Source organism: Poecilia reticulata, chromosome 20, assembly GCF_904066995.2.
Source record: "Poecilia reticulata chromosome 20, P_reticulata-male-v2, whole genome shotgun sequence".
Taxonomy (NCBI): Eukaryota; Metazoa; Chordata; class Actinopteri; order Cyprinodontiformes; family Poeciliidae; genus Poecilia; species Poecilia reticulata.
Window position 1 is genome coordinate 4,964,622 of NC_088849.1, and position 22,793 is coordinate 4,987,414.

At 43.7% G+C, this 22,793-nt stretch overlaps 70 non-coding genes across 70 annotated transcripts; all 70 read right to left on the reverse strand.

The window, feature by feature from the left end:
- Positions 1-80: 80 nt before the first annotated feature.
- Positions 81-152, reverse strand: trnag-gcc (transfer RNA glycine (anticodon GCC)). Its single transcript has one exon. It is a non-coding gene; the product is annotated as a tRNA-Gly (tRNA).
- Positions 153-589: 437 nt separating this feature from the next.
- On the reverse strand, positions 590-661 carry trnag-gcc (transfer RNA glycine (anticodon GCC)). Its single transcript has one exon. It is a non-coding gene; the product is annotated as a tRNA-Gly (tRNA).
- Positions 662-917: 256 nt separating this feature from the next.
- trnag-ucc (transfer RNA glycine (anticodon UCC)) lies at positions 918-989 on the reverse strand. Its single transcript has one exon. It is a non-coding gene; the product is annotated as a tRNA-Gly (tRNA).
- Positions 990-1,253: 264 nt separating this feature from the next.
- trnag-ucc (transfer RNA glycine (anticodon UCC)) lies at positions 1,254-1,325 on the reverse strand. The gene has a single exon. It is a non-coding gene; the product is annotated as a tRNA-Gly (tRNA).
- A 101-nt stretch (positions 1,326-1,426) lies between these two features.
- trnag-gcc (transfer RNA glycine (anticodon GCC)) lies at positions 1,427-1,498 on the reverse strand. The gene has a single exon. It is a non-coding gene; the product is annotated as a tRNA-Gly (tRNA).
- Positions 1,499-1,935: 437 nt separating this feature from the next.
- On the reverse strand, positions 1,936-2,007 carry trnag-gcc (transfer RNA glycine (anticodon GCC)). Its single transcript has one exon. It is a non-coding gene; the product is annotated as a tRNA-Gly (tRNA).
- A 99-nt stretch (positions 2,008-2,106) lies between these two features.
- Positions 2,107-2,178, reverse strand: trnag-gcc (transfer RNA glycine (anticodon GCC)). Its single transcript has one exon. It is a non-coding gene; the product is annotated as a tRNA-Gly (tRNA).
- Positions 2,179-2,441: 263 nt separating this feature from the next.
- Positions 2,442-2,513, reverse strand: trnag-ucc (transfer RNA glycine (anticodon UCC)). Its single transcript has one exon. It is a non-coding gene; the product is annotated as a tRNA-Gly (tRNA).
- A 98-nt stretch (positions 2,514-2,611) lies between these two features.
- trnag-gcc (transfer RNA glycine (anticodon GCC)) lies at positions 2,612-2,683 on the reverse strand. Its single transcript has one exon. It is a non-coding gene; the product is annotated as a tRNA-Gly (tRNA).
- Positions 2,684-3,269: 586 nt separating this feature from the next.
- Positions 3,270-3,341, reverse strand: trnag-ucc (transfer RNA glycine (anticodon UCC)). Its single transcript has one exon. It is a non-coding gene; the product is annotated as a tRNA-Gly (tRNA).
- Positions 3,342-3,778: 437 nt separating this feature from the next.
- Positions 3,779-3,850, reverse strand: trnag-gcc (transfer RNA glycine (anticodon GCC)). Its single transcript has one exon. It is a non-coding gene; the product is annotated as a tRNA-Gly (tRNA).
- A 101-nt stretch (positions 3,851-3,951) lies between these two features.
- Positions 3,952-4,023, reverse strand: trnag-gcc (transfer RNA glycine (anticodon GCC)). The gene has a single exon. It is a non-coding gene; the product is annotated as a tRNA-Gly (tRNA).
- Positions 4,024-4,287: 264 nt separating this feature from the next.
- trnag-ucc (transfer RNA glycine (anticodon UCC)) lies at positions 4,288-4,359 on the reverse strand. Its single transcript has one exon. It is a non-coding gene; the product is annotated as a tRNA-Gly (tRNA).
- A 101-nt stretch (positions 4,360-4,460) lies between these two features.
- trnag-gcc (transfer RNA glycine (anticodon GCC)) lies at positions 4,461-4,532 on the reverse strand. The gene has a single exon. It is a non-coding gene; the product is annotated as a tRNA-Gly (tRNA).
- Positions 4,533-5,132: 600 nt separating this feature from the next.
- On the reverse strand, positions 5,133-5,204 carry trnag-ucc (transfer RNA glycine (anticodon UCC)). The gene has a single exon. It is a non-coding gene; the product is annotated as a tRNA-Gly (tRNA).
- Positions 5,205-5,295: 91 nt separating this feature from the next.
- Positions 5,296-5,367, reverse strand: trnag-ucc (transfer RNA glycine (anticodon UCC)). Its single transcript has one exon. It is a non-coding gene; the product is annotated as a tRNA-Gly (tRNA).
- A 101-nt stretch (positions 5,368-5,468) lies between these two features.
- trnag-gcc (transfer RNA glycine (anticodon GCC)) lies at positions 5,469-5,540 on the reverse strand. Its single transcript has one exon. It is a non-coding gene; the product is annotated as a tRNA-Gly (tRNA).
- Positions 5,541-5,814: 274 nt separating this feature from the next.
- On the reverse strand, positions 5,815-5,886 carry trnag-gcc (transfer RNA glycine (anticodon GCC)). Its single transcript has one exon. It is a non-coding gene; the product is annotated as a tRNA-Gly (tRNA).
- Positions 5,887-5,987: 101 nt separating this feature from the next.
- On the reverse strand, positions 5,988-6,059 carry trnag-gcc (transfer RNA glycine (anticodon GCC)). Its single transcript has one exon. It is a non-coding gene; the product is annotated as a tRNA-Gly (tRNA).
- Positions 6,060-6,160: 101 nt separating this feature from the next.
- On the reverse strand, positions 6,161-6,232 carry trnag-ucc (transfer RNA glycine (anticodon UCC)). The gene has a single exon. It is a non-coding gene; the product is annotated as a tRNA-Gly (tRNA).
- Positions 6,233-6,995: 763 nt separating this feature from the next.
- trnag-ucc (transfer RNA glycine (anticodon UCC)) lies at positions 6,996-7,067 on the reverse strand. Its single transcript has one exon. It is a non-coding gene; the product is annotated as a tRNA-Gly (tRNA).
- Positions 7,068-7,158: 91 nt separating this feature from the next.
- Positions 7,159-7,230, reverse strand: trnag-ucc (transfer RNA glycine (anticodon UCC)). The gene has a single exon. It is a non-coding gene; the product is annotated as a tRNA-Gly (tRNA).
- A 264-nt stretch (positions 7,231-7,494) lies between these two features.
- On the reverse strand, positions 7,495-7,566 carry trnag-ucc (transfer RNA glycine (anticodon UCC)). The gene has a single exon. It is a non-coding gene; the product is annotated as a tRNA-Gly (tRNA).
- Positions 7,567-7,667: 101 nt separating this feature from the next.
- On the reverse strand, positions 7,668-7,739 carry trnag-ucc (transfer RNA glycine (anticodon UCC)). Its single transcript has one exon. It is a non-coding gene; the product is annotated as a tRNA-Gly (tRNA).
- Positions 7,740-7,840: 101 nt separating this feature from the next.
- On the reverse strand, positions 7,841-7,912 carry trnag-gcc (transfer RNA glycine (anticodon GCC)). The gene has a single exon. It is a non-coding gene; the product is annotated as a tRNA-Gly (tRNA).
- A 437-nt stretch (positions 7,913-8,349) lies between these two features.
- Positions 8,350-8,421, reverse strand: trnag-gcc (transfer RNA glycine (anticodon GCC)). Its single transcript has one exon. It is a non-coding gene; the product is annotated as a tRNA-Gly (tRNA).
- Positions 8,422-8,522: 101 nt separating this feature from the next.
- trnag-gcc (transfer RNA glycine (anticodon GCC)) lies at positions 8,523-8,594 on the reverse strand. Its single transcript has one exon. It is a non-coding gene; the product is annotated as a tRNA-Gly (tRNA).
- A 274-nt stretch (positions 8,595-8,868) lies between these two features.
- On the reverse strand, positions 8,869-8,940 carry trnag-ucc (transfer RNA glycine (anticodon UCC)). The gene has a single exon. It is a non-coding gene; the product is annotated as a tRNA-Gly (tRNA).
- A 427-nt stretch (positions 8,941-9,367) lies between these two features.
- Positions 9,368-9,439, reverse strand: trnag-ucc (transfer RNA glycine (anticodon UCC)). The gene has a single exon. It is a non-coding gene; the product is annotated as a tRNA-Gly (tRNA).
- A 101-nt stretch (positions 9,440-9,540) lies between these two features.
- On the reverse strand, positions 9,541-9,612 carry trnag-gcc (transfer RNA glycine (anticodon GCC)). The gene has a single exon. It is a non-coding gene; the product is annotated as a tRNA-Gly (tRNA).
- A 437-nt stretch (positions 9,613-10,049) lies between these two features.
- On the reverse strand, positions 10,050-10,121 carry trnag-gcc (transfer RNA glycine (anticodon GCC)). The gene has a single exon. It is a non-coding gene; the product is annotated as a tRNA-Gly (tRNA).
- Positions 10,122-10,731: 610 nt separating this feature from the next.
- On the reverse strand, positions 10,732-10,803 carry trnag-gcc (transfer RNA glycine (anticodon GCC)). Its single transcript has one exon. It is a non-coding gene; the product is annotated as a tRNA-Gly (tRNA).
- Positions 10,804-10,904: 101 nt separating this feature from the next.
- On the reverse strand, positions 10,905-10,976 carry trnag-gcc (transfer RNA glycine (anticodon GCC)). The gene has a single exon. It is a non-coding gene; the product is annotated as a tRNA-Gly (tRNA).
- Positions 10,977-11,067: 91 nt separating this feature from the next.
- Positions 11,068-11,139, reverse strand: trnag-ucc (transfer RNA glycine (anticodon UCC)). Its single transcript has one exon. It is a non-coding gene; the product is annotated as a tRNA-Gly (tRNA).
- A 99-nt stretch (positions 11,140-11,238) lies between these two features.
- Positions 11,239-11,310, reverse strand: trnag-ucc (transfer RNA glycine (anticodon UCC)). Its single transcript has one exon. It is a non-coding gene; the product is annotated as a tRNA-Gly (tRNA).
- Positions 11,311-11,727: 417 nt separating this feature from the next.
- On the reverse strand, positions 11,728-11,799 carry trnag-ucc (transfer RNA glycine (anticodon UCC)). The gene has a single exon. It is a non-coding gene; the product is annotated as a tRNA-Gly (tRNA).
- A 1,140-nt stretch (positions 11,800-12,939) lies between these two features.
- Positions 12,940-13,011, reverse strand: trnag-ucc (transfer RNA glycine (anticodon UCC)). Its single transcript has one exon. It is a non-coding gene; the product is annotated as a tRNA-Gly (tRNA).
- Positions 13,012-13,112: 101 nt separating this feature from the next.
- Positions 13,113-13,184, reverse strand: trnag-gcc (transfer RNA glycine (anticodon GCC)). Its single transcript has one exon. It is a non-coding gene; the product is annotated as a tRNA-Gly (tRNA).
- Positions 13,185-13,458: 274 nt separating this feature from the next.
- trnag-ucc (transfer RNA glycine (anticodon UCC)) lies at positions 13,459-13,530 on the reverse strand. The gene has a single exon. It is a non-coding gene; the product is annotated as a tRNA-Gly (tRNA).
- A 101-nt stretch (positions 13,531-13,631) lies between these two features.
- trnag-gcc (transfer RNA glycine (anticodon GCC)) lies at positions 13,632-13,703 on the reverse strand. The gene has a single exon. It is a non-coding gene; the product is annotated as a tRNA-Gly (tRNA).
- Positions 13,704-13,794: 91 nt separating this feature from the next.
- trnag-ucc (transfer RNA glycine (anticodon UCC)) lies at positions 13,795-13,866 on the reverse strand. The gene has a single exon. It is a non-coding gene; the product is annotated as a tRNA-Gly (tRNA).
- A 101-nt stretch (positions 13,867-13,967) lies between these two features.
- On the reverse strand, positions 13,968-14,039 carry trnag-gcc (transfer RNA glycine (anticodon GCC)). Its single transcript has one exon. It is a non-coding gene; the product is annotated as a tRNA-Gly (tRNA).
- Positions 14,040-14,476: 437 nt separating this feature from the next.
- Positions 14,477-14,548, reverse strand: trnae-uuc (transfer RNA glutamic acid (anticodon UUC)). The gene has a single exon. It is a non-coding gene; the product is annotated as a tRNA-Glu (tRNA).
- A 101-nt stretch (positions 14,549-14,649) lies between these two features.
- Positions 14,650-14,721, reverse strand: trnag-gcc (transfer RNA glycine (anticodon GCC)). Its single transcript has one exon. It is a non-coding gene; the product is annotated as a tRNA-Gly (tRNA).
- A 274-nt stretch (positions 14,722-14,995) lies between these two features.
- Positions 14,996-15,067, reverse strand: trnag-ucc (transfer RNA glycine (anticodon UCC)). The gene has a single exon. It is a non-coding gene; the product is annotated as a tRNA-Gly (tRNA).
- A 101-nt stretch (positions 15,068-15,168) lies between these two features.
- trnag-gcc (transfer RNA glycine (anticodon GCC)) lies at positions 15,169-15,240 on the reverse strand. The gene has a single exon. It is a non-coding gene; the product is annotated as a tRNA-Gly (tRNA).
- A 264-nt stretch (positions 15,241-15,504) lies between these two features.
- trnag-gcc (transfer RNA glycine (anticodon GCC)) lies at positions 15,505-15,576 on the reverse strand. Its single transcript has one exon. It is a non-coding gene; the product is annotated as a tRNA-Gly (tRNA).
- Positions 15,577-16,176: 600 nt separating this feature from the next.
- Positions 16,177-16,248, reverse strand: trnag-ucc (transfer RNA glycine (anticodon UCC)). The gene has a single exon. It is a non-coding gene; the product is annotated as a tRNA-Gly (tRNA).
- A 101-nt stretch (positions 16,249-16,349) lies between these two features.
- trnag-gcc (transfer RNA glycine (anticodon GCC)) lies at positions 16,350-16,421 on the reverse strand. The gene has a single exon. It is a non-coding gene; the product is annotated as a tRNA-Gly (tRNA).
- A 101-nt stretch (positions 16,422-16,522) lies between these two features.
- Positions 16,523-16,594, reverse strand: trnag-ucc (transfer RNA glycine (anticodon UCC)). Its single transcript has one exon. It is a non-coding gene; the product is annotated as a tRNA-Gly (tRNA).
- A 600-nt stretch (positions 16,595-17,194) lies between these two features.
- trnag-gcc (transfer RNA glycine (anticodon GCC)) lies at positions 17,195-17,266 on the reverse strand. The gene has a single exon. It is a non-coding gene; the product is annotated as a tRNA-Gly (tRNA).
- A 101-nt stretch (positions 17,267-17,367) lies between these two features.
- Positions 17,368-17,439, reverse strand: trnag-ucc (transfer RNA glycine (anticodon UCC)). The gene has a single exon. It is a non-coding gene; the product is annotated as a tRNA-Gly (tRNA).
- Positions 17,440-17,540: 101 nt separating this feature from the next.
- On the reverse strand, positions 17,541-17,612 carry trnag-ucc (transfer RNA glycine (anticodon UCC)). Its single transcript has one exon. It is a non-coding gene; the product is annotated as a tRNA-Gly (tRNA).
- A 91-nt stretch (positions 17,613-17,703) lies between these two features.
- trnag-ucc (transfer RNA glycine (anticodon UCC)) lies at positions 17,704-17,775 on the reverse strand. Its single transcript has one exon. It is a non-coding gene; the product is annotated as a tRNA-Gly (tRNA).
- Positions 17,776-17,876: 101 nt separating this feature from the next.
- On the reverse strand, positions 17,877-17,948 carry trnag-gcc (transfer RNA glycine (anticodon GCC)). Its single transcript has one exon. It is a non-coding gene; the product is annotated as a tRNA-Gly (tRNA).
- Positions 17,949-18,385: 437 nt separating this feature from the next.
- On the reverse strand, positions 18,386-18,457 carry trnag-gcc (transfer RNA glycine (anticodon GCC)). Its single transcript has one exon. It is a non-coding gene; the product is annotated as a tRNA-Gly (tRNA).
- A 101-nt stretch (positions 18,458-18,558) lies between these two features.
- On the reverse strand, positions 18,559-18,630 carry trnag-ucc (transfer RNA glycine (anticodon UCC)). Its single transcript has one exon. It is a non-coding gene; the product is annotated as a tRNA-Gly (tRNA).
- A 793-nt stretch (positions 18,631-19,423) lies between these two features.
- Positions 19,424-19,495, reverse strand: trnag-ucc (transfer RNA glycine (anticodon UCC)). Its single transcript has one exon. It is a non-coding gene; the product is annotated as a tRNA-Gly (tRNA).
- A 447-nt stretch (positions 19,496-19,942) lies between these two features.
- On the reverse strand, positions 19,943-20,014 carry trnag-gcc (transfer RNA glycine (anticodon GCC)). The gene has a single exon. It is a non-coding gene; the product is annotated as a tRNA-Gly (tRNA).
- A 274-nt stretch (positions 20,015-20,288) lies between these two features.
- On the reverse strand, positions 20,289-20,360 carry trnag-ucc (transfer RNA glycine (anticodon UCC)). The gene has a single exon. It is a non-coding gene; the product is annotated as a tRNA-Gly (tRNA).
- Positions 20,361-20,461: 101 nt separating this feature from the next.
- trnag-gcc (transfer RNA glycine (anticodon GCC)) lies at positions 20,462-20,533 on the reverse strand. Its single transcript has one exon. It is a non-coding gene; the product is annotated as a tRNA-Gly (tRNA).
- Positions 20,534-20,624: 91 nt separating this feature from the next.
- Positions 20,625-20,696, reverse strand: trnag-ucc (transfer RNA glycine (anticodon UCC)). Its single transcript has one exon. It is a non-coding gene; the product is annotated as a tRNA-Gly (tRNA).
- A 101-nt stretch (positions 20,697-20,797) lies between these two features.
- On the reverse strand, positions 20,798-20,869 carry trnag-gcc (transfer RNA glycine (anticodon GCC)). Its single transcript has one exon. It is a non-coding gene; the product is annotated as a tRNA-Gly (tRNA).
- Positions 20,870-21,306: 437 nt separating this feature from the next.
- trnag-ucc (transfer RNA glycine (anticodon UCC)) lies at positions 21,307-21,378 on the reverse strand. Its single transcript has one exon. It is a non-coding gene; the product is annotated as a tRNA-Gly (tRNA).
- Positions 21,379-21,479: 101 nt separating this feature from the next.
- On the reverse strand, positions 21,480-21,551 carry trnag-ucc (transfer RNA glycine (anticodon UCC)). Its single transcript has one exon. It is a non-coding gene; the product is annotated as a tRNA-Gly (tRNA).
- A 91-nt stretch (positions 21,552-21,642) lies between these two features.
- On the reverse strand, positions 21,643-21,714 carry trnag-ucc (transfer RNA glycine (anticodon UCC)). Its single transcript has one exon. It is a non-coding gene; the product is annotated as a tRNA-Gly (tRNA).
- Positions 21,715-21,970: 256 nt separating this feature from the next.
- trnag-ucc (transfer RNA glycine (anticodon UCC)) lies at positions 21,971-22,042 on the reverse strand. Its single transcript has one exon. It is a non-coding gene; the product is annotated as a tRNA-Gly (tRNA).
- A 101-nt stretch (positions 22,043-22,143) lies between these two features.
- trnag-gcc (transfer RNA glycine (anticodon GCC)) lies at positions 22,144-22,215 on the reverse strand. Its single transcript has one exon. It is a non-coding gene; the product is annotated as a tRNA-Gly (tRNA).
- Positions 22,216-22,479: 264 nt separating this feature from the next.
- On the reverse strand, positions 22,480-22,551 carry trnag-ucc (transfer RNA glycine (anticodon UCC)). Its single transcript has one exon. It is a non-coding gene; the product is annotated as a tRNA-Gly (tRNA).
- A 101-nt stretch (positions 22,552-22,652) lies between these two features.
- trnag-gcc (transfer RNA glycine (anticodon GCC)) lies at positions 22,653-22,724 on the reverse strand. Its single transcript has one exon. It is a non-coding gene; the product is annotated as a tRNA-Gly (tRNA).
- Positions 22,725-22,793: the final 69 nt, after the last annotated feature.

A 22,793-nucleotide genomic window follows, 5' to 3' on the forward strand; every position in this document is an offset into this window, starting at 1 on the left:
TTCTGTGAATTTTTCTGCAGGACATCCAGATATGGAAAAGATAGTGACAATAAAGGCTTCCTCTTTCGGGTTCAAAGCACTGCGATGGCCGGGAATCGAACCCGGGTCAACTGCATGGCAAGCAGCTATGTTCACCACTATACCACCATCGCTACAGGAGGCAATTGTTACATTGTGTTGAATTTTTCGTCACTAAAACCATATTTAGAACAGAATTTGACAATATATACTCTGTTTTTGAAGTACAAAGCACTGCGATGGCCGGGAATTTAACCCGGGTCAACTGCTTGGAAGGCTGCTATGCTCACCACTATACCACCATCGCAACAGGAGGTAATTGTGAAATTTTTCTGCTGGACATCCAGATATAGACAAGATACTGACGATAAATGCAACCTTTTTCCGGTTCAAAGCACTGCGATGGCCGGGAATCAAACCCGGGTCAACTGCTTGGAAGGCAGCTATGCTCACCACTATACCACCGTCGCTACAGGAGGCAATTGTTACATTGTGTTGAATTTTTCGTCACTAAAACCATATTTAGAACAGAATTTGACAATATATACACTGTTTTTGAGGTACAAAGCACTGCGATGGCCGGGAATCGAACCCGGGTCAACTGCTTGGCAAGCAGCTATGTTCACCACTATACCACCATCGCTACAGGAGGAAATTGTTACATTGTGTTGAATTTTTCGTCACTAAAACCATATTTAGAACAGAATTTGACAATATATACACTGATTTTGAAGTACAAAGCACTGCGATGGCCGGGAATCGAACCCGGGTCAACTGCTTGGAAGGCATCTATGCTCACCACTATACCAACAGGAGGTAATTGTGAAATTTTTCTGCAGGACATCCAGATATAGACAAGATACTGACGATAAATGGAACCTTTTTCCGGTTCAAAGCACTGCGATGGCCGGGAATCGAACCCGGGTCAACTGCTTGGAAGGCAGCTATGCTCACCACTATACCACCATCGCTACAGGAGGTAATTGTGAAATTCTGTGAAATTTTTCTGCATGACATCCAGATATAGACAAGATACTGACGATAAATGCATCCTTTTTCCGGTTCAAAGAACTGCGATGGCCGGGAATCGAACCCGGGTCAACTGCTTGGAAGGCAGCTATGCTCACCACTATACCACAATAGCAACAGGAGGTAATTGTGAAATTTTTCTGCAGGACATCCAGATATAGACAAGATACTGACGATAAATGGAACCTTTTTCCGGTTCAAAGCACTGCGATGGCCGGGAATCGAACCCGGGTCAACTGCTTGGAAGGCAGCTATGCTCACCACTATACCACCATCGCCACAGGAGGTAATTGTGAAATTCTGTGAAATTTTTCTGCAGGACATCCAGATATGGAAAAGATAGTGACAATAAAGGCTTCCTTTTTCCAGTTCAAAGCACTGCGATGGCCGGGAATCGAACCCGGGTCAACTGCATGGCAAGCAGCTATGTTCACCACTATACCACCATCGCTACAGGAGGCAATTGTTACATTGTGTTGAATTTTTCGTCACTAAAACCATATTTAGAACAGAATTTAACAATATATACACTGTTTTTGAGGTACAAAGCACTGCGATGTACGGGAATCGAACCCGGGTCAACTGCTTGGAAGGCAGCTATGCTCACCACTATACCACAATAGCAACAGGAGGTAATTGTGAAATTTTTCTGCAGGACATCCAGATATAGACAAGATACTGACGATAAATGGAACCTTTTTCCGGTTCAAAGCACTGCGATGGCCAGGAATCGAACCCGGGTCAACTGCTGGGAAGGCAGCTATGCTCACCACTATACCACCATCGCTACAGGAGGTAATTGTGAAATTCTGTGAAATTTTTCTGCAGGACATCCAGATATGGAAAAGATAGTGACAATAAAGGCTTCCTCTTTCGGGTTCAAAGCACTGCGATGGCCGGGAATCGAACCCGGGTCAACTGCATGGCAAGCAGCTATGTTCACCACTATACCACCATCGCTACAGGAGGCAATTGTTACATTGTGTTGAATTTTTCGTCATTAAACCATATTTAGAACAAATTTGACAATACATACACTGTTTTTGAGGTACAAAGCACTGCAATGGCCGGGAATCGAACCCGGGTCAACTGCTTGGCAAGCAGCTATGTTCACCACTATACCACCATCGCTACAGGAGGAATTGTTACATTGTGTTGAATTTTTCGTCACTAAAACCATATTTAGAACAGAATTTGACAATATATACACTGTTTTTGAAGTACAAAGCACTGCGATGGCCGGGAATTTAACCCGGGTCAACTGCTTGGAAGGCAGCTATGCTCACCACTATACCACCATCGCAACAGGAGTTAATTGTGAAATTTTTCTGCAGGACATCCAGATATAGACAATATACTGACGATAAATGCAACCTTTTTCCGGTTCAAAGCACTGCGATGGCCGGGAATCGAACCCGGGTCAACTGCTTGGAAGGCAGCTATGCTCACCACTATACCACCATCGCTACAGGAGGCAATTGTTACATTGGTTGAATTTTCGTCACTAAAACCATATTAGAACAGAATTTGACAATATATACACTGTTTTTGAGGTACAAAGCACTGCGATGGCCGGGAATCGAACCCTGGTCAACTGCTTGGCAAGCAGCTATGCTCACCACTATACCACCATCGCTACAGGAGGTAATTGTACATTGTGTTGAATTTTTCGTCACTAAAACCATATTTAGAACAGAATTTGACAATATATACACTGATTTTGAAGTACAAAGCACTGCGATGGCCGGGAATCGAACCCGGGTCAACTGCTTGGAAGGCAGCTATGCTCACCACTATACCACAATAGCAACGGAGTAATTGTGAAATTTTTCTGCAGGACATCCAGATATAGACAAGATACTGACGATAAATGGAACCTTTTTCCGGTTCAAAGCACTGCGATGGCCGGGAATCGAACCCGGGTCAACTGCTGGGAAGGCAGCTATGCTCACCACTATACCACCATCGCTACAGGAGGTAATTGTGAAATTCTGTGAAATTTTTCTGCATGACATCCAGATATAGACGATAAATGCATCCTTTTTCCGGTTCAAAGAACTGCGATGGCCAGGAATCGAACCCGGGTCAACTGCTTGGAAGGCAGCTATGCTCACCACTATACCACAATAGCAACAGGAGGTAATTGTGAAATTTTTCTGCAGGACATCCAGATATAGACAAGATACTGACGATAAATGGAACCTTTTTCCGGTTCAAAGCACTGCGATGGCCGGGAATCGAACCCGGGTCAACTGCTTGGAAGGCAGCTATGTTCACCACTATACCACCATCGCTACAGGAGGCAATTGTTACATTGTGTTGAATTTTTCGTCACTAAAACCATTTTAAGAACAGAATTTAACAATATATACACTTTTTTTGAGGTACAAAGCACTGCGATGGACGGGAATCGAACCCGGGTCAACTGCTTGGAAGGCAGCTATGCTCACCACTATACCACAATAGCAAACGGAGGTAATTGTGAAATTTTTCTGCAGGACATCCAGATATAGACAAGATACTGACGATAAATGGAACCTTTTTCCGGTTCAAAGCACTGCGATGGCCAGGAATCGAACCCGGGTCAACTGCTTGGAAGGCAGCTATGCTCACCACTATACCACCATCGCTACAGGAGGTAATTGTGAAATTCTGTGAAATTTTTCTGCAGGACATCCAGATATGGAAAAGATAGTGACAATAAAGGCTTCCTCTTTCGGGTTCAAAGCACTGCGATGGCCGGGAATCGAACCCGGGTCAACTGCATGGCAAGCAGCTATGTTCACCACTATACCACCATCGCTACAGGAGGCAATTGTTACATTGTGTTGAATTTTTCGTCATTAAAACCATATTTAGAACAAAATTTGACAATACATACACTGTTTTTGAGGTACAAAGCACTGCGATGGCCGGGAATCGAACCCGGGTCAACTGCTTGGCAAGCAGCTATGTTCACCACTATACCACCATCGCTACAGGAGGAAATTGTTACATTGTGTTGAATTTTTCGTCACTAAAACCATATTTAGAACAGAATTTGACAATATATACACTGTTTTTGAAGTACAAAGCACTGCGATGGCCGGGAATTTAACCCGGGTCAACTGCTTGGAAGGCAGCTATGCTCACCACTATACCACCATCGCAACAGGAGGTAATTGTGAAATTTTTCTGCAGGACATCCAGATATAGACAATATACTGACGATAAATGCAACCTTTTTCCGGTTCAAAGCACTGCGATGGCCGGGAATCGAACCCGGGTCAACTGCTTGGAAGGCAGCTATGCTCACCACTATACCACCATCGCTACAGGAGGCAATTGTTACATTGTGTTGAATTTTTCGTCACTAAAACCATATTTAGAACAGAATTTGACAATATATACACTGTTTTTGAGGTACAAAGCACTGCGATGGCCGGGAATCGAACCCGGTTCAACTGCTTGGCAAGCAGCTATGTTCACCACTATACCACCATCGCTACAGGAGGAAATTGTTACATTGTGTTGAATTTTTAGTCACTAAAACCATATTTAGAACAGAATTTGACAATATATACACTGTTTTTGAAGTACAAAGCACTGCGATGGCCGGGAATTTAACCCGGGTCAACTGCTTGGAAGGCAGCTATGTTCACCACTATACCACCATCGCAACAGGAGGTAATGGTGAAATTTTTCTGCAGGACATCCAGATATAGACAATATACTGACGATAAATGCAACCTTTTTCCGGTTCAAAGCACTGCAATGGCCGGGAATCGAACCCAGGTCAACTGCTTGGAAGGCAGCTATGCTCACCACAATACCACCATCGCTACAGGAGGCAATTGTTACATTGTGTTGAATTTTTCGTCACTAAAACCATATTTAGAACAGAATTTAACAATATATACACTGTTTTTGAAGTACAAAGCACTGCGATGGCCGGGAATTTAACCCGGGTCAACTGCTTGGAAGGCAGCTATGCTCACCACTATACCACCATCGCAACAGGAGGTAATTGTGAAATTTTTCTGCAGGACATCCAGATATAGACAATATACTGACGATAAATGCAACCTTTTTCCGGTTCAAAGCACTGCGATGGCCGGGAATCGAACCCGGGTCAACTGCTTGGAAGGCAGCTATGCTCACCACTATACCACCATCGCAAAAGGAGGTAATTGTGAAATTTTTCTGCAGGACATCCAGATATAGACAAGATACTGATGATAAATGCAACCTTTTTCCGGTTCAAAGCACTGCGATGACCGGGAATCGAACCCGGGTCAACTGCTTGGAAGGCAGCTATGCTCACCACTATACCACCATCGCTACAGGAGGCAATTGTTACATTGTGATGAATTTTTCGTCACTAAAACCATATTTAGAACAGAATTTGACAATATATAAACTGTTTTTGAGGTACAAAGCACTGCGATGGCCAGGAATCGAACCAGGGTCAACTGCTTGGCAAGCAGCTATGTTAACCACTATACCACCATCGCTACAGGAGGCACTTGTTACATTGTGTTGAATTTTTCGTCACTAAAACCATATTTAGAACAGAATTTGACAATATATACACTGTTTTTGAGGTACAAAGCACTGCGTTGGCGGGGAATTGAACCGGGGTCAACAGCTTGGAAGGCAGCTATGCTCACCACTATACCACCATCGCTACAGGAGGTAATTGTTACATTATGTTGAATTTTTAGTCACTAAAACCATATTTAGAACAGAATTTGACAATATATACACTGTTTTTGAGGTACAAAGCACTGCGATGGCCGGGAATCGAACCCGGGTCAACTGCTTGGCAAGCAGCTATGTTCACCACTATACCACCATCGCTACAGGAGGCAATTGTTACATTGTGTTTAATTTTTAGTCACTAAAACCATATTTAGAACAGAATTTGACAATATATACACTGTTTTTGAGGTACAAAGCACTGCGATGGCCGGGAATCGAACCCGGGTCAACTGCTTGGCAAGCAGCTATGTTCACCACTATACCACCATCGCTACAGGAGGCAATTGTTACATTGTGTTTAATTTTTCGTCACTAAAACCATATTTAGAACAGAATTTAACAATATGTACACTGTTTTTGAGGTACAAAGCACTGCGATGGCCGGGAATCGAACCCGGGTCAACTGCTTGGAAGGCAGCTATGCTCACCACTATACCACCATCGCAAAAGGAGGTAATTGTGAAATTTTTCTGCAGGACATCCAGATATAGACAAGATACTGACGATAAATACAACCTTTTTCCGGTTCAAAGCACTGCGATGGCCGGGAATCGAACCCCGGTCAACTGCTTGGAAGGCAGCTATGCTCACCACTATACCACCATCGCAAAAGGAGGTAATTGTGAAATTTTTCTGCAGGACATCCAGATATAGACAAGATACTGACGATAAATACAACCTTTTTCCGGTTCAAAGCACTGCGATGGCCGGGAATCAAACCCCGGTCAACTGCTTGGAAGGCAGCTATGCTCACCACTATACCACCATCGCTATAGGAGGCAATTGTTACATTGTGATGAATTTTTCGTCACTAAAACCATATTTAGAACAGAATTTGACAATATATACACTGTTTTTGAAGTACAAAGCACTGCGATGGCCGGAAATTGAACCCGGGTCAACTGCTTGGAAGGCAGCTATGCTCACCACTATACCACCATCGCAACAGGAGGTAATTGTGAAATTTTTCTGCAGGACATCCAGATATAGACAATATACTGACGATAAATGCAACCTTTTTCCGGTTCAAAGCACTGCAATGGCCGGGAATCAAACCCAGGTCAACTGCTTGGAAGGCAGCTATGCTCACCACTATACCACCATCGCTACAGGAGGCAATTGTTACATTGTGTTGAATTTTTCGTCACTAAAACCATATTTAGAACAGAATTTAACAATATATACACTGTTTTTGAGGTACAAAGCACTGCGATGGCCGGGAATCGAACCCGGGTCAACTGCTTGGAAGGCAGCTATGCTCACCACTATACCACCATCGCAAAAGGAGGTAATTGTGAAATTTTTCTGCAGGACATCCAGATATAGACAAGATACTGATGATAAATGCAACCTTTTTCCGGTTCAAAGCACTGCGATGGCCGGGAATCGAACCCGGGTCAACTGCTTGGAAGGCAGCTATGCTCACCACTATACCACCATCGCTACAGGAGGTAATTGTGAAATTCTGTGAAATTTTTCTGCATGACATCCAGATATAGACAAGATACTGACGATAAATGCATCCTTTTTCCGGTTCAAAGAACTGCGATGGCCGGGAATCGAACCCGGGTCAACTGCTTGGAAGGCAGCTATGCTCACCACTATACCACAATAGCAACAGGAGGTAATTGTGAAATTTTTCTGCAGGACATCCAGATATAGACAAGATACTGACGATAAATGGAACCTTTTTCCGGTTCAAAGCACTGCGATGGCCGGGAATCGAACCCGGGTCAACTGCTTGGAAGGCAGCTATGCTCACCACTATACCACCATCGCTACAGGATGTAATTGTGAAATTCTGTGAAATTTTTCTGCATGACATTCAGATATAGACAAGATACTGACGATAAATGCATCCTTTTTCCGGTTCAAAGCACTGCGATGGCCGGGAATCGAACCCGGGTCAACTGCTTGGAAGGCAGCTATGCTCACCACTATACCACCATCGCTACAGGAGGTAATTGTGAAATTCTGTGAAATTTTTCTGCAGGACATCCAGATATGGAAAAGATAGTGACAATAAAGGCTTCCTTTTTCCAGTTCAAAGCACTGCGATGGCCGGGAATCGAACCCGGGTCAACTGCATGGCAAGCAGCTATGTTCACCACTATACCACCATCGCTACAGGAGGCAATTGTTACATTGTGTTGAATTTTTCGTCACTAAAACCATTATTAGAACAGAATTTAACAATATATACACTGTTTTTGAGGTACAAAGCACTGCGATGGCCGGGAATCGAACCCGGGTCAACTGCTTGGAAGGCAGCTATGCTCACCACTATACCACAATAGCAAGAGGAGGTAATTGTGAAATTTTTCTGCAGGACATCCAGATATAGACAAGATACTGACGATAAATGGAACCTTTTTCCGGTTCAAAGCACTGCGATGGCCAGGAATCGAACCCGGGTCAACTGCTTGGAAGGCAGCTATGCTCACCACTATACCACCATCGCTACAGGAGGTAATTGTGAAATTCTGTGAAATTTTTCTGCAGGACATCCAGATATGGAAAAGATAGTGACAATAAAGGCTTCCTCTTTCGGGTTCAAAGCACTGCGATGGCCGGGAATCGAACCCGGGTCAACTGCATGGCAAGCAGCTATGTTCACCACTATACCACCATCGCTACAGTAGGCAATTGTTACATTGTGTTGAATTTTTCGTCATTAAAACCATATTTAGAACAAAATTTGACAATATATACACTGTTTTTGAGGTACAAAGCACTGCGATGGCCGGGAATCGAACCCGGGTCAACTGCTTGGCAAGCAGCTATGTTCACCACTATACCACCATCTCTACAGAAGGCAATTGTTACATTGTGTTGAATTTTTCGTCACTAAAACCATATTTAGAACAGAATTTGACAATATATACACTGTTTTTGAAGTAGAAAGCACTGCGATGGCCGGGAATTTAACCCAGGTCAACTGCTTGGAAGGCAGCTATGCTCACCACTATACCACCATCGCTACAGGAGATAGTCATGACATTCGGTGAAATTTTTCTGCAGGACATCCAGATATAGACAAGATAATGACAATAAATGCATCCTTTTTCCGGTTCAAAGCACTGCGATGGCCGGGAATCGAACCCAGGTCAACTGCTTGGAAGGCAGCTATGCTCACCACTATACCACCATCGCAAAAGGATGTAATTGTGAAATTTTTCTGCAGGACATCCAGATATAGACAAGATACTGATGATAAATGCAACCTTTTTCCGGTTCAAAGCACTGCGATGGCTGGGAATCGAACCCGGGTCAACTGCTTGGAAGGCAGCTATGCTCACCACTATACCACCATCGCTACAGGAGGTAATTGTGAAATTCTTTGAAATTTTTCTGCATGACATTCAGATATAGACAAGATACTGACGATAAATGCATCCTTTTTCCGGTTCAAAGAACTGCGATGGCCGGGAATTGAACCCGGGTCAACTGCTTGGAAGGCAGCTATGCTCACCACTATACCACAATAGCAACAGGAGGTAATTGTGAAATTTTTCTGCAGGACATCCAGATATAGACAAGATACTGACGATAAATGGAACCTTTTTCCGGTTCAAAGCACTGCGATGGCCGGGAATCGAACCCGGGTCAACTGCTTGGAAGGCAGCTATGCTCACCACTATACCACCATCGCTACAGGAGGTAATTGTGAAATTCTGTGAAATTTTTCTGCAGGACATCCAGATATGGAAAAGATAGTGACAATAAAGGCTTCCTTTTTCCAGTTCAAAGCACTGCGATGGCCGGGAATCGAACCCGGGTCAACTGCATGGCAAGCAGCTATGTTCACCACTATACCACCATCGCTACAGGAGGCAATTGTTACATTGTGTTGAATTTTTCGTCACTAAAACCATTATTAGAACAGAATTTAACAATATATACACTGTTTTTGAGGTACAAAGCACTGCGATGGACGGGAATCGAACCCGGGTCAACTGCTTGGAAGGCAGCTATGCTCACCACTATACCACAATAGCAAGAGGAGGTAATTGTGAAATTTTTCTGCAGGACATCCAGATATAGACAAGATACTGACGATAAATGGAACCTTTTTCCGGTTCAAAGCACTGCGATGGCCAGGAATCGAACCCGGGTCAACTGCTTGGAAGGCAGCTATGCTCACCACTATACCACCATCGCTACAGGAGGTAATTGTGAAATTCTGTGAAATTTTTCTGCAGGACATCTAGATATGGAAAAGATAGTGACAATAAAGGCTTCCTCTTTCGGGTTCAAAGCACTGCGATGGCCGGGAATCGAACCCGGGTCAACTGCATGGCAAGCAGCTATGTTCACCACTATACCACCATCGCTAAAGTAGGCAATTGTTACATTGTGTTGAATTTTTCGTCATTAAAACCATATTTAGAACAAAATTTGACAATGTATACACTGTTTTTGAGGTACAAAGCACTGCGATGGCCGGGAATCGAACCCGGGTCAACTGCTTGGCAAGAAGCTATGTTCACCACTATACCACCATCTCTACAGAAGGCAATTGTTACATTGTGTTGAATTTTTCGTCACTAAAACCATATTTAGAACAGAATTTGACAATATATACACTGTTTTTGAAGTAGAAAGCACTGCGATGGCCGGGAATTTAACCCGGGTCAACTGCTTGGAAGGCAGCTATGCTCACCACTATACCACCATCGCAACAGGAGGTAATTGTGAAATTTTTCTGCAGGACATCCAGATATAGACAATATACTGACGATAAATGCAACCTTTTTCCGGTTCAAAGCACTGCGATGGCCGGGAATCTAACCCGGGTCAACTGCTTGGAAGGCAGCTATGATCACCACTATACCACCATCACTACAGGAGGCAATTGTTACATTGTGTTGAATTTTTCGTCACTAAAACCATATTTAGAACAGAATTTGACAATATATACACTGTTTTTGAGGTACAAAGCACTGCGATAGCCAGGAATCGAACCCGGGTCAACTGCTTGGCAAGCAGCTATGTTCACCACTATACCACCATCGCTACAGGAGGAAATTGTTACATTGTGTTGAATTTTTCGTCACTAAAACCATATTTAGAACAGAATTTGACAATATATACACTGTTTTTGAAGTACAAAGCACTGCGATGGCCGGGAATCGAACCCGGGTCAACTGCATGGCAAGCAGCTATGTTCACCACTATACCACCATCGCAACAGGAGGTAATTGTGAAATTTTTCTGCAAGACATCCAGATATAGACAATATACTGACGATAAATGCAACCTTTTTCCGGTTCAAAGCACTGCAATGGCCGGGAATCGAACCCAGGTCAACTGCTTGGAAGGCAGCTATGCTCACCACTATACCACCATCGCTACAGGAGGCAATTGTTACATTGTGTTGAATTTTTCGTCACTAAAACCATATTTAGTACAGAATTTAACAATATATACAGTTTTTGAGGTTCAAAGCACTGCGATGGCCGGGAATCGAACCCGGGTCAAATGCTTGGAAGGCAGCTATGCTCACCACTATACCACCATCGCAAAAGTAGGTAATTGTGAAATTTTTCTGCAGGACATCCAGATATAGACAAGATACTGATGATAAATGCAACCTTTTTCCGGTTCAAAGCACTGCGATGGCCGGGAATCGAACCCGGGTCAACTGCTTGGAAGGCAGCTATGCTCACCACTATACCTCCATCGCAAAAGGAGGTAATTGTGAAATTTTTCTGCAGGACATCCAGATATAGACAAGATACTGATGATAAATGCAACCTTTTTCCGGTTCAAAGCACTGCGATGGCCGGGAATCGAACCCGGGTCAACTGCTTGGAAGGCAGCTATGCTCACCACTATACCTCCATCGCAAAAGGAGGTAATTGTGAAATTTTTCTGCAGGACATTCAGATATAGACAAGATACTGATGATAAATGCAACCTTTTTCCGGTTCAAAGCACTGCGATGGCCGGGAATCGAACCCGGGTCAACTGCTTGGAAGGCAGCTATGCTCACCACTATACCACCATCGCTACAGGAGGCAATTGTTACATTGTGTTGAATTTTTCGTCACTAAAACCATATTTAGAACAGAATTTGACAATATATAAACTGTTTTTGAGGTACAAAGCACTGCGATGGCCGGGAATCAAACCAGGGTCAACTGCTTGGCAAGCAGCTATGTTAACCACTATACCACCATCGCTACAGGAGGCAATTGTTACATTGTGTTGAATTTTTCGTCACTAAAACCATATTTAGAACAGAATTTGACAATATATACACTGTTTTTGAGGTACAAAGCACTGCGTTGGTGGGGAATTGAACCGGGGTCAACTGCTTGGAAGGCAGCTATGCTCACCACTATACCACCATCGCTACAGGAGGTAATTGTTACATTGTGTTGAATTTTTCGTCACTAAAACCATATTTAGAACAGAATTTGACAATATATACACTGTTTTTGAGGTACAAAGCACTGCGATGGCCGGGAATCGAAAGCCGGGTCAACTGCTTGGAAGGCAGCTATGCTCACCACTATACCACCATCGCTACAGGAGGCAATTGTTACATTGTGTTGAATTTTTCGTTACTAAAACCATATTTAGAACAGAATTTGACAATATATACACTGTTTTTGAGGTACAAAGCACTGCGTTGGCGGGGAATTGAACTGGGGTAAACTGCTTGCAAGGCAGCTACGCTCACCACTATACCACCATCGCTACAGGAGGTAATTGTGACATTCTGTGAAATTTTTCTGCAGGACATCCAGATACAGACAAGATACTAACGATAAATGCATCCTTTTTCCGGTTCAAAGCACTGCGATGGCCGAGAATCGAACACGGGTGAACTGCTTGGCAAGCAGCTACGTTCACCACTATACCACCATCGCTACAGGAGGCAAATGTTACATTGTGTTGAATTTTGCGTCACTAAAACCATATTTAGAACAGAATTTGACAATATATACACTGTTTTTGAGGTACAAAGCACTGCGTTGGCGGGGAATTCAACCGGGGTCAACTGCTTGGAAGGCAGCTATGCTCACCACTATACAACCATCGCTACAGGAGGTAATTGTGAAATTCTGTGAAATTTTTCTGCAGGACATACAGATATAGACATAATACAGACGATAAATGCATCCTTTTTCCGGTTCAAAGCACTGTGATGGCCGGGAATCGAACCCGGGTCAACTGCTTGGAAGGCAGCTATGCTCACCACTATACCACCATCGCTACAGGAGATAGTCATGACATTCGGTGAAATTTTTCTGCAGGACATCCAGATATAGACAAGATAATGACAATAAATGCATCCTTTTTCCGGTTCAAAGCACTGCGATGGCCGGGAATCGAACCCGGGTCAACTGCTTGGCAAGCAGCTATGCTCACCACTATACCACCATCGCCACAGGAGGCAATTGTTACATTGTGTTGAATTTTTCGGCAGTAAAACCATATTTAGAATAGAAATTTGAAATATACACACTGTTTTTGAGCTACAAAGCTCTGCAATGGCCGGGAATTGAACTCAGGTCAACTGCTCGGAAGCCAGCTATTTTTGACACTATACCACCATCGCTACAGGAGGTAATTGTGAAATTCTGTGAAATTTTTCTGCAGGACATACAGATATAGACATAATACAGACGATAAATGCATCCTTTTTCCGTTTCAAAGCACTGTGATGGCCGGGAATCGAACCCGGGTCAACTGCTTGGAAGGCAGCTATGCTCACCACTATACCACCATCGCTACAGGAGATAGTCATGACATTCGGTGAAATTTTTCTGCAGGACATCCAGATATAGACAAGATAATGACAATAAATGCATCCTTTTTCCGGTTCAAAGCACTGCGATGGCCGGGAATCGAACCCGGGTCAATTGCTTGGCAAGCAGCTATGCTCACCACTATACCACCATCGCTACAGGAGGTAATTGTGAAATTCTTCTGCAGGACATACAGATATAGACATAATACAGACGATAAATGCATCCTTTTTCCGGTTCAAAGCACTGTGATGGCCGGGAATCGAACCCGGGTCAACTGCTTGGAAGGCAGCTATGCTCACCACTATACCACCATCGCTACAGGAGATAGTCATGACATTCGGTGAAATTTTTCTGCAGGACATCCAGATATAGACAATATAATGACAATAAATGCATCCTTTTTCCGGTTCAAAGCACTGCGATGGCCGGGAATCGAACCCGGGTCAACTGCTTGGCAAGCAGCTATGCTCACCACTATACCACCATCGCTACAGGAGGTAATTGTGAAATTCTTCTGCAGGACATACAGATATAGACATAATACAGACGATAAATGCATCCTTTTTCCGGTTCAAAGCACTGTGATGGCCGGGAATCGAACCCAGGTCAACTGCTTGGAAGGCAGCTATGCTCACCACTATACCACCATCGCTACAGGAGGCAAATGTTACATTGTGTTGAATTTTTCGTCACTAAAACCATATTTAGAACAGAATTTGACAATATATACACTGTTTTTGAGGTACAAAGCACTGCGTTGGCGGGGAATTGAACCGGGGTCAACTGCTTGGAAGGCAGCTATGCTCACCACTATACCACCATCGCTACAGGAGGTAATTGTGAAATTCTGTGAAATTTTTCTGCAGGACATACAGATATAGACATAATACAGACGATAAATGCATCCTTTTTCCGGTTCAAAGCACTGTGATGGCCGGGAATCGAACCCGGGTCAACTGCTTGAAAGGCAGCTATGCTCACCACTATACCACCATCGCTACAGGAGATAGTTATGACATTCGGTGAAATTTTTCTGCAGGACATCCAGATATAGACAAGATAATGACAATAAATGCATCCTTTTTCCGGTTCAAAGCACTGCGATGGCCGGGAATCGAACCCGGGTCAACTGCTTGGCAAGCAGCTATGCTCACCACTATACCACCATCGCCACAGGAGGCAATTGTTACATTGTGTTGAATTTTTCGGCAGTAAAACCATATTTAGAATAGAAATTTGAAATATACACACTGTTTTTGAGCTACAAAGCTCTGCAATGGCCGGGAATTGAAATCAGGTCAACTGCTCGGAAGCCAGCTATTTTTGATACTATACCACCATCGCTACAGGAGGTAATTGTGAAATTCTGTGAAATTTTTCTGCAGGACATACAGATATAGACATAATACAGATGATAAATGCATCCTTTTTCCGTTTCAAAGCACTGTGATGGCCGGGAATCGAACCCGGGTCAACTGCTTGGAAGGCAGCTATGCTCACCACTATACCACCATCGCTACAGGAGATAGTCATGACATTCGGTGAAATTTTTCTGCAGGACATCCAGATATAGACAAGATAATGACAATAAATGCATCCTTTTTCCGGTTCAAAGCACTGCGATGGCCGGGAATCGAACCGGGGTCAACTGCTTGGCAAGCAGCTATGCTCACCACTATACCACCATCGCTACAGAAGGTAATTGTGAAATTCTTCTGCAGGACATACAGATATAGACATAATACAGACGATAAATGCATCCTTTTTCCGGTTCAAAGCACTGTGATGACCGGGAATCGAACCCGGGTCAACTGCTTGGAAGGCAGCTATGCTCACCACTATACCACCATCGCTACAGGAGATAGTCATGACATTCGGTGAAATTTTTCTGCAGGAGATCCAGATATAGACAAGATAATGACAATAAATGCATCCTTTTTCCGGTTCAAAGCACTGCGATGGCCGGGAATCGAACCCGGGTCAACTGCTTGGCAAGCAGCTATGCTCACCACTATACCACCATCGCCACAGGAGGCAATTGTTACATTGTGTTGAATTTTTCGGCAGTAAAACCATATTTAGAACAGAATTTTGAAATATACACACTGTTTTTGAGCTACAAAGCTCTGCGATGGCCGGGAATTGAACTCAGGTCAACTGCTCGGAAGCCAGCTATTTTTGACACTATACCACCATCGCTACAGGAGGCAATTGTTACATTGTGTTGAATTTTTCGTCACTAAAACCATATTTAGAACAGAATTTAACAATATGTACACTGTTTTTGAGGTACAAAGCACTGCGATGGCCGGGAATCGAACCCTGGTCAACTGCTTGGAAGGCAGCTATGCTCACCACTATACCACCATCGCAAAAGGAGGTAATTGTGAAATTTTTCTGCAGGCCATCCAGATATAGACAAGATACTGACGATAAATACAACCTTTTTCCGGTTCAAAGCACTGCGATGGCCGGGAATCGAACCCCGGTCAACTGCTTGGAAGGCAGCTATGCTCACCACTATACCACCATCGCTACAGGAGGTAATTGTGAAATTTTTCTGCAGGACATCCAGATATAGACAAGATACTGACGATAAATACAACCTTTTTCCGGTTCAAAGCACTGCGATGGCCGGGAATCGAACCCGGGTCAACTGCTTGGAAGGCAGCTATGCTCACCACTATACCACCATCGCTACAGCAGGCAATTGTTACATTGTGATGAATTTTTCGTCACTAAAACCATATTTAGAACAGAATTTGACAATATATACACTGTTTTTGAGGTACAAAGCACTGCGATGGCCGGGAATCGAACCCGGGTCAACTGCTTGGCAAGCAGCTATGTTCACCACTATACCACCATCGCTACAGGAGGAAATTGTTACATTGTGTTGAATTTTTCGTCACTAAAACCATATTTAGAACAGAATTTGACAATATATACACTGTTTTTGAAGTACAAAGCACTGCGATGGCCGGGAATTGAACCCGGGTCAACTGCTTGGAAGGCAGCTATGCTCACCACTATACCACCATCGCAACAGGAGGCAATTGTGAAATTTTTCTGCAGGACATCCAGATATAGACAATATACTGACGATAAATGCAACCTTTTTCCGGTTCAAAGCACTGCAATGGCCGGGAATCAAACCCAGGTCAACTGCTTGGAAGGCAGCTATGCTCACCACTATACCACCATCGCTTCAGGAGGCAATTGTTACATTGTGTTGAATTTTTCGTCACTAAAACCATATTTAGAACAGAATTTAACAATATATACACTGTTTTTGAGGTACAAAGCACTGCGATGGCCGGGAATCGAACCCCGGTCAACTGCTTGGAAGGCAGCTATGCTCACCACTATACCACCATCGCAAAAGGAGGTAATTGTGAAATTTTTCTGCAGGACATCCAGATATAGACAAGATACTGATGATAAATGCAACCTTTTTCCGGTTCAAAGCACTGCGATGGCCAGGAATCGAACCCGGGTCAACTGCTTGGAAGGCAGCTATGCTCACCACTATACCACCATCGCTACAGGAGGTACTTGTGAAATTCTGTGAAATTTTTCTGCAGGACATCCAGATATGGAAAAGATAGTGACAATAAAGGCTTCCTTTTTCCGGTTCAAAGCACTGCGATGGCCGGGAATCGAACCCGGGTCAACTGCATGGCAAGCAGCTATGTTCACCACTATACCACCATCGCTACAGGAGATAGTCATGACATTCGGTGAAATTTTTCTGCAGGACATCCAGATATAGACAAGATAATGACAATAAATGCATCCTTTTTCCGGTTCAAAGCACTGCGATGGCCGGGAATCGAACCCGGGTCAACTGCTTGGAAGGCAGCTATGCTCACCACTATACCACCATCGCTACAGCAGGCAATTGTTACATTGTGTTGAATTTTTCGTCACTAAAACCATATTTAGAACAGAATTTAACAATATATACACTGTTTTTGAGGTACAAAGCACTGCGATGGCCGGGAATCGAACCCGGGTCAACTGCTTGGAAGGCAGCTATGCTCACCACTATACCACCATCGCAAAAGGAGGTAATTGTGAAATTTTTCTGCAGGACATCCAGATATAGACAAGATACTGATGATAAATGCAACCTTTTTCCGGTTCAAAGCACTGCGATGGCCGGGAATCGAACCCGGGTCAACTGCTTGGAAGGCAGCTATGCTCACCACTATACCACCATCGCTACAAGAGGTACTTGTGAAATTCTGTGAAATTTTTCTGCAGGACATCCAGATATGGAAAAGATAGTGACAATAAAGGATTCCGTTTTCCGGTTCAAAGCACTGTGATGGCCGGGAATCGAACCCGGGTCAACTGCATGGCAAGCAGCTATGTTCACCACTATACCACCATCGCTACAGGAGATAGTCATGACATTCGGTGAAATTTTTCTGCAGGACATCCAGATATAGACAAGATAATGACAATAAATGCATCCTTTTTCCGGTTCAAAGCACTGCGATGGCCGGGAATCGAACCCGGGTCAACTGCTTGGAAGGCAGCTATGCTCACCACTATACCACAATAGCAACAGGAGGTAATTGTGAAATTTTTCTGCAGGACATCCAGATATAGACAAGATACTGACGATAAATGCATCCTTTTTCCGGTTCAAAGCACTGCGATGGCCGGGAATCGAACCTGGGTCACCTGCTTGGAAGGCAGCTATGCTCACCACTATACCACCATCGCTACAGGAGGTAATTGTGAAATTCTGTGAAATTTTTCTGCAGGACATCCAGATATAGACAAGATACTGACGATAAATGGAACCTTTTTCCGGTTCAAAGCACTGCGATGGCCGGGAATCGAACCCGGGTCAACTGCATGGCAAGCAGCTATGTTCACCACTATACCACCATCGCTACAGGAGGCAATTGTTACATTGTGTTGAATTTTTCGTCACTAAAACCATATTTAGAACAGAATTTAACAATATATACACTGTTTTTGAGGTACAAAGCACTGCGATGGCCGGGAATCGAACCCGGGTCAACTGCTTGGAAGGCAGCTATGCTCACCACTATACCACCATCGCTACAGGAGCCAATTGTTACATTGTGTTGAATTTTTCGTCACTACAACCATATTTAGAACAGAATTTGACAATATATACACTGTTTTTGAGGTACAAAGCACTTCGTTGGCGGGGAATTGAACTGGGGTAAACTGCTTGCAAGGCAGCTATGCTCACCACTATACCACCATCGCTACAGGAGGTAATTGTGACATTCTGTGAAATTTTTCTGCAGGACATCCAGATACAGACAAGATACTGATGATAAATGCATCCTTTTTCCGGTTCAAAGCACTGCGATGGCCGAGAATCGAACACGGGTGAACTGCTTGGCAAGCAGCTATGTTCACCACTATACCACCATCGCTACAGGAGGCAAATGTTACATTGTGTTGAATTTTTCGTCACTAAAACCATATTTAGAACAGAATTTGACATTATTTACACTGTTTTTGAGGTACAAAGCACTGCGTTGGCAGGGAATTGAACCGGGGTCAACTGCTTGGAAGGCAGCTATGCTCACCACTATACCACCATCGCCACAGGAGGCGAATGTTACATTGTGTTGAATTTTTTGGCAGTAAAACCATATTTAGAATAGAATTTTGAAATATACACACTGTTTTTGAGCTACAAAGCTCTGCGATGGCCGGGAATCAAACTCAGGTCAACTGCTCGGAAGCCAGCTATTTTTGACACTATACCACCATCGCTACAGGAGGCAAGTGTTACATTGTGTTGAATTTTTCGTCACTAAAACCATATTTAGAACAGAATTTAACAATATATACACTGTTTTTGAGGTACAAAGCACTGCGATGGCCGGGAATCGAACCCGGGTCAACTGCTTGGAAGGCAGCTATGCTCACCACTATACCACCATCGCTACAGGAGGTAATTGTGAAATTCTGTGAAATTTTTCTGCATGACATCCAGATATAGACAAGATACTGACGATAAATGCATCCTTTTTCCGGTTCAAAGCACTGCGATGGCCAGGAATCGAACCCGGGTCAACTGCTTGGAAGGCAGCTATGCTCACCACTATACCACCATTGCTACAGGAGGTAATTGTGAAATTCTGTGAAATTTTTCTGCATGACATCCAGATATAGACAAGATACTGACGATAAATGCATCCTTTTTCCGGTTCAAAGCACTGCGATGGCCGGGAATCGAACCGGGGTCAACTGCTTGGAAGGCAGCTATGCTCACCACTATACCACCATCGCTACAGGAGGTAATTGTGAAATTCTGTGAAATTTTTCTGCAGGACATCCAGATATGGAAAAGATAGTGACAATAAAGGCTTCCTTTTTCCAGTTCAAAGCACTGCGATGGCCGGGAATCGAACCCGGGTCAACTGCATGGCAAGCAGCTATGTTCACCACTATACCACCATCGCTACAGGAGGCAATTGTTACATTGTGTTGAATTTTTCGTCACTAAAACCATATTTAGAACAGAATTTGACAATATATACACTGTTTTTGAAGTACACAGCACTGCGATGGCCGGGAATCGAACCCGGGTCAACTGCTCAGAAGCCAGCTATTTTCGACACTATACCACCATCGCTACAGGAGGCAATTGTTACATTGTGTTGAATTTTTCGTCACTAAAACCATATTTAGAACAGAATTTAACAATATATACACTGTTTTTGAGGTACAAAGCACTGCGATGGCCGGGAATCGAACCCGGGCCAACTGCTTGGAAGGCAGCTATGCTCACCACTATACCACCATCGCTTCAGGAGATAGTCATGACATTCGGTGAAATTTTTCTGCAGGACATCTAGATATAGACAAGATAATGACAATAAATGCATCCTTTTTCCGGTTCAAAGCACTGCGATGGCCGGGAATCAAATCCGGGTCAACTGCTTGGCAAGCAGCTATGCTCACCACTATACCACCATCGCAACAGGAGGTAATTGTGAAATTTTTCTGCAGGACATCCAGATATAGACAATATATTGACGATAAATGCAACCTTTTTCCGGTTCAAAGCACTGCGATGGCCGGGAATCGAACCCGGGTCAACTGCTTGGAAGGCAGCTATGCTCACCACTATACCACCATCGCTACAGGAGGCAATTGTTACATTGTGTTGAATTTTTCGTCACTAAAACCATATTTAGAACAGAATTTGACAATATATACAATGTTTTTGAGGTACAAAGCACTGCGATGGCCGGGAATCGAACCCGGGTAAACTGCTTGGCAAGCAGCTATGTTCACCACTATACCACCATCGCTACAGGAGGAAATTGTTACATTGTGTTGAATTTTTTGTCACTAAAACCATATTTAGAACAGAATTTGACAATATATACACTGTTTTTGAAGTACAAAGCACTGCGATGGCCGGGAATTTAACCCTGGTCAACTGCTTGGAAGGCAGCTATGCTCACCAGCATACCACCATCGCAACAGGAGGTAATTGTGAAATTTTTCTGCAGGACATCCAGATATAGACAATATACTGACGATAAATGCAACCTTTTTCCGGTTCAAAGCACTGCGATGGCCGGGAATCTAACCCGGGTCAACTGCTTGGAAGGCAGCTATGCTCACCACTATACCACCATCGCTACAGGAGGTAATTGTGAAATTCTGTGAAATTTTTCTGCATGACATCCAGATATAGACAAGATACTGACGATAAATGCATCCTTTTTCCGGTTCAAAGCACTGCGATGGCCGGGAATCGAACCCGGGTCAACTGCTTGGAAGGCAGCTATGCTCACCACTATACCACCATCGCTACAGGAGGTAATTGTGAAATTCTGTGAAATTTTTCTGCAGGACATCCAGATATGGAAAAGATAGTGACAATAAAGGCTTCCTTTTTCCAGTTCAAAGCACTGCGATGGCCGGGAATCGAACCCGGGTCAACTGCTTGGAAGGCAGCTATGCTCACCACTATACCACCATCGCAACAGGAGGTGATTGTGAAATTCTTCTGCAGGACATCCAGATATAGACAAGATACTGACGATAAATGCAACCTTTTTCCGGTTCAAAGCACTGCGATGGCCGGGAGTCGAACCCGGGTCAACTGCTTGGAAGGCAGCTATGCTCACCACTATACCACCATCGCTACAGGAGGCAATTGTTACATTGTGTTGAATTTTTCGTCACTAAAACCATATTTAGAACAGAATTTAACAATATATACACTGTTTTTGAGGTACAAAGCACTGCGATGGCCGGGAATCGAACCCGGGTCAACTGCTTGGAAGGCAGCTATGCTCACCACTATCGCAACAGGAGGTGATTGTGAAATTCTTCTGCAGGACATCCAGATATAGACAAGATACTGACGATAAATGCAACCTTTTTCCTGTTCAAAGCACTGCGATGGCCGGGAGTCGAACCCGGGTCAACTGCTTGGAAGGCAGCTATGCTCACCACTATACCACCATCGCTACAGGAGGCAATTTTTACATTGTGTTGAATTTTTCGTCACTAAAACCATATTTAGAACAGAGTTTGACAATATATACACTGTTTTTGAGGTACAAAGCACTGCAATGGCCGGGAATCGAACCCGGGTCAACTGCTTGGCAAGCAGCTATGTTCACCACTATACCACCATCGCTACAGGAGGAAATTGTTACATTGTGTTGAATTTTTCGTCACTAAAACCATATTTAGAACAGAATTTGACAATATATACACTGTTTTTGAAGTACAAAGCACTGCGATGGCCGGGAATTTAACCCGGGTCAACTGCTTGGAAGGCAGCTATGCTCACCACTATACCACCATCGCAACAGGAGGTAATTGTGAAATTTTTCTGCAGGACATCCAGATATAGACAATATATTGACGATAAATGCAACCTTTTTCCAGTTCAAAGCACTGCGATGGCCGGGAATCGAACCCGGGTCAACTGCTTGGAAGGCAGCTATGCTCACCACTATACCACCATCGCTACAGGAGGCAATTGTTACATTGTGTTGAATTTTTCGTCACTAAAACCATATTTAGAACAGAATTTGACAATATATACAATGTTTTTGAGGTACAAAGCACTGCGATGGCCGGGAATCGAACCCGGGTAAACTGCTTGGCAAGCAGCTATGTTCACCACTATACCACCATCGCTACAGGAGGAAATTGTTACATTGTGTTGAATTTTTTGTCACTAAAACCATATTTAGAACAGAATTTGAC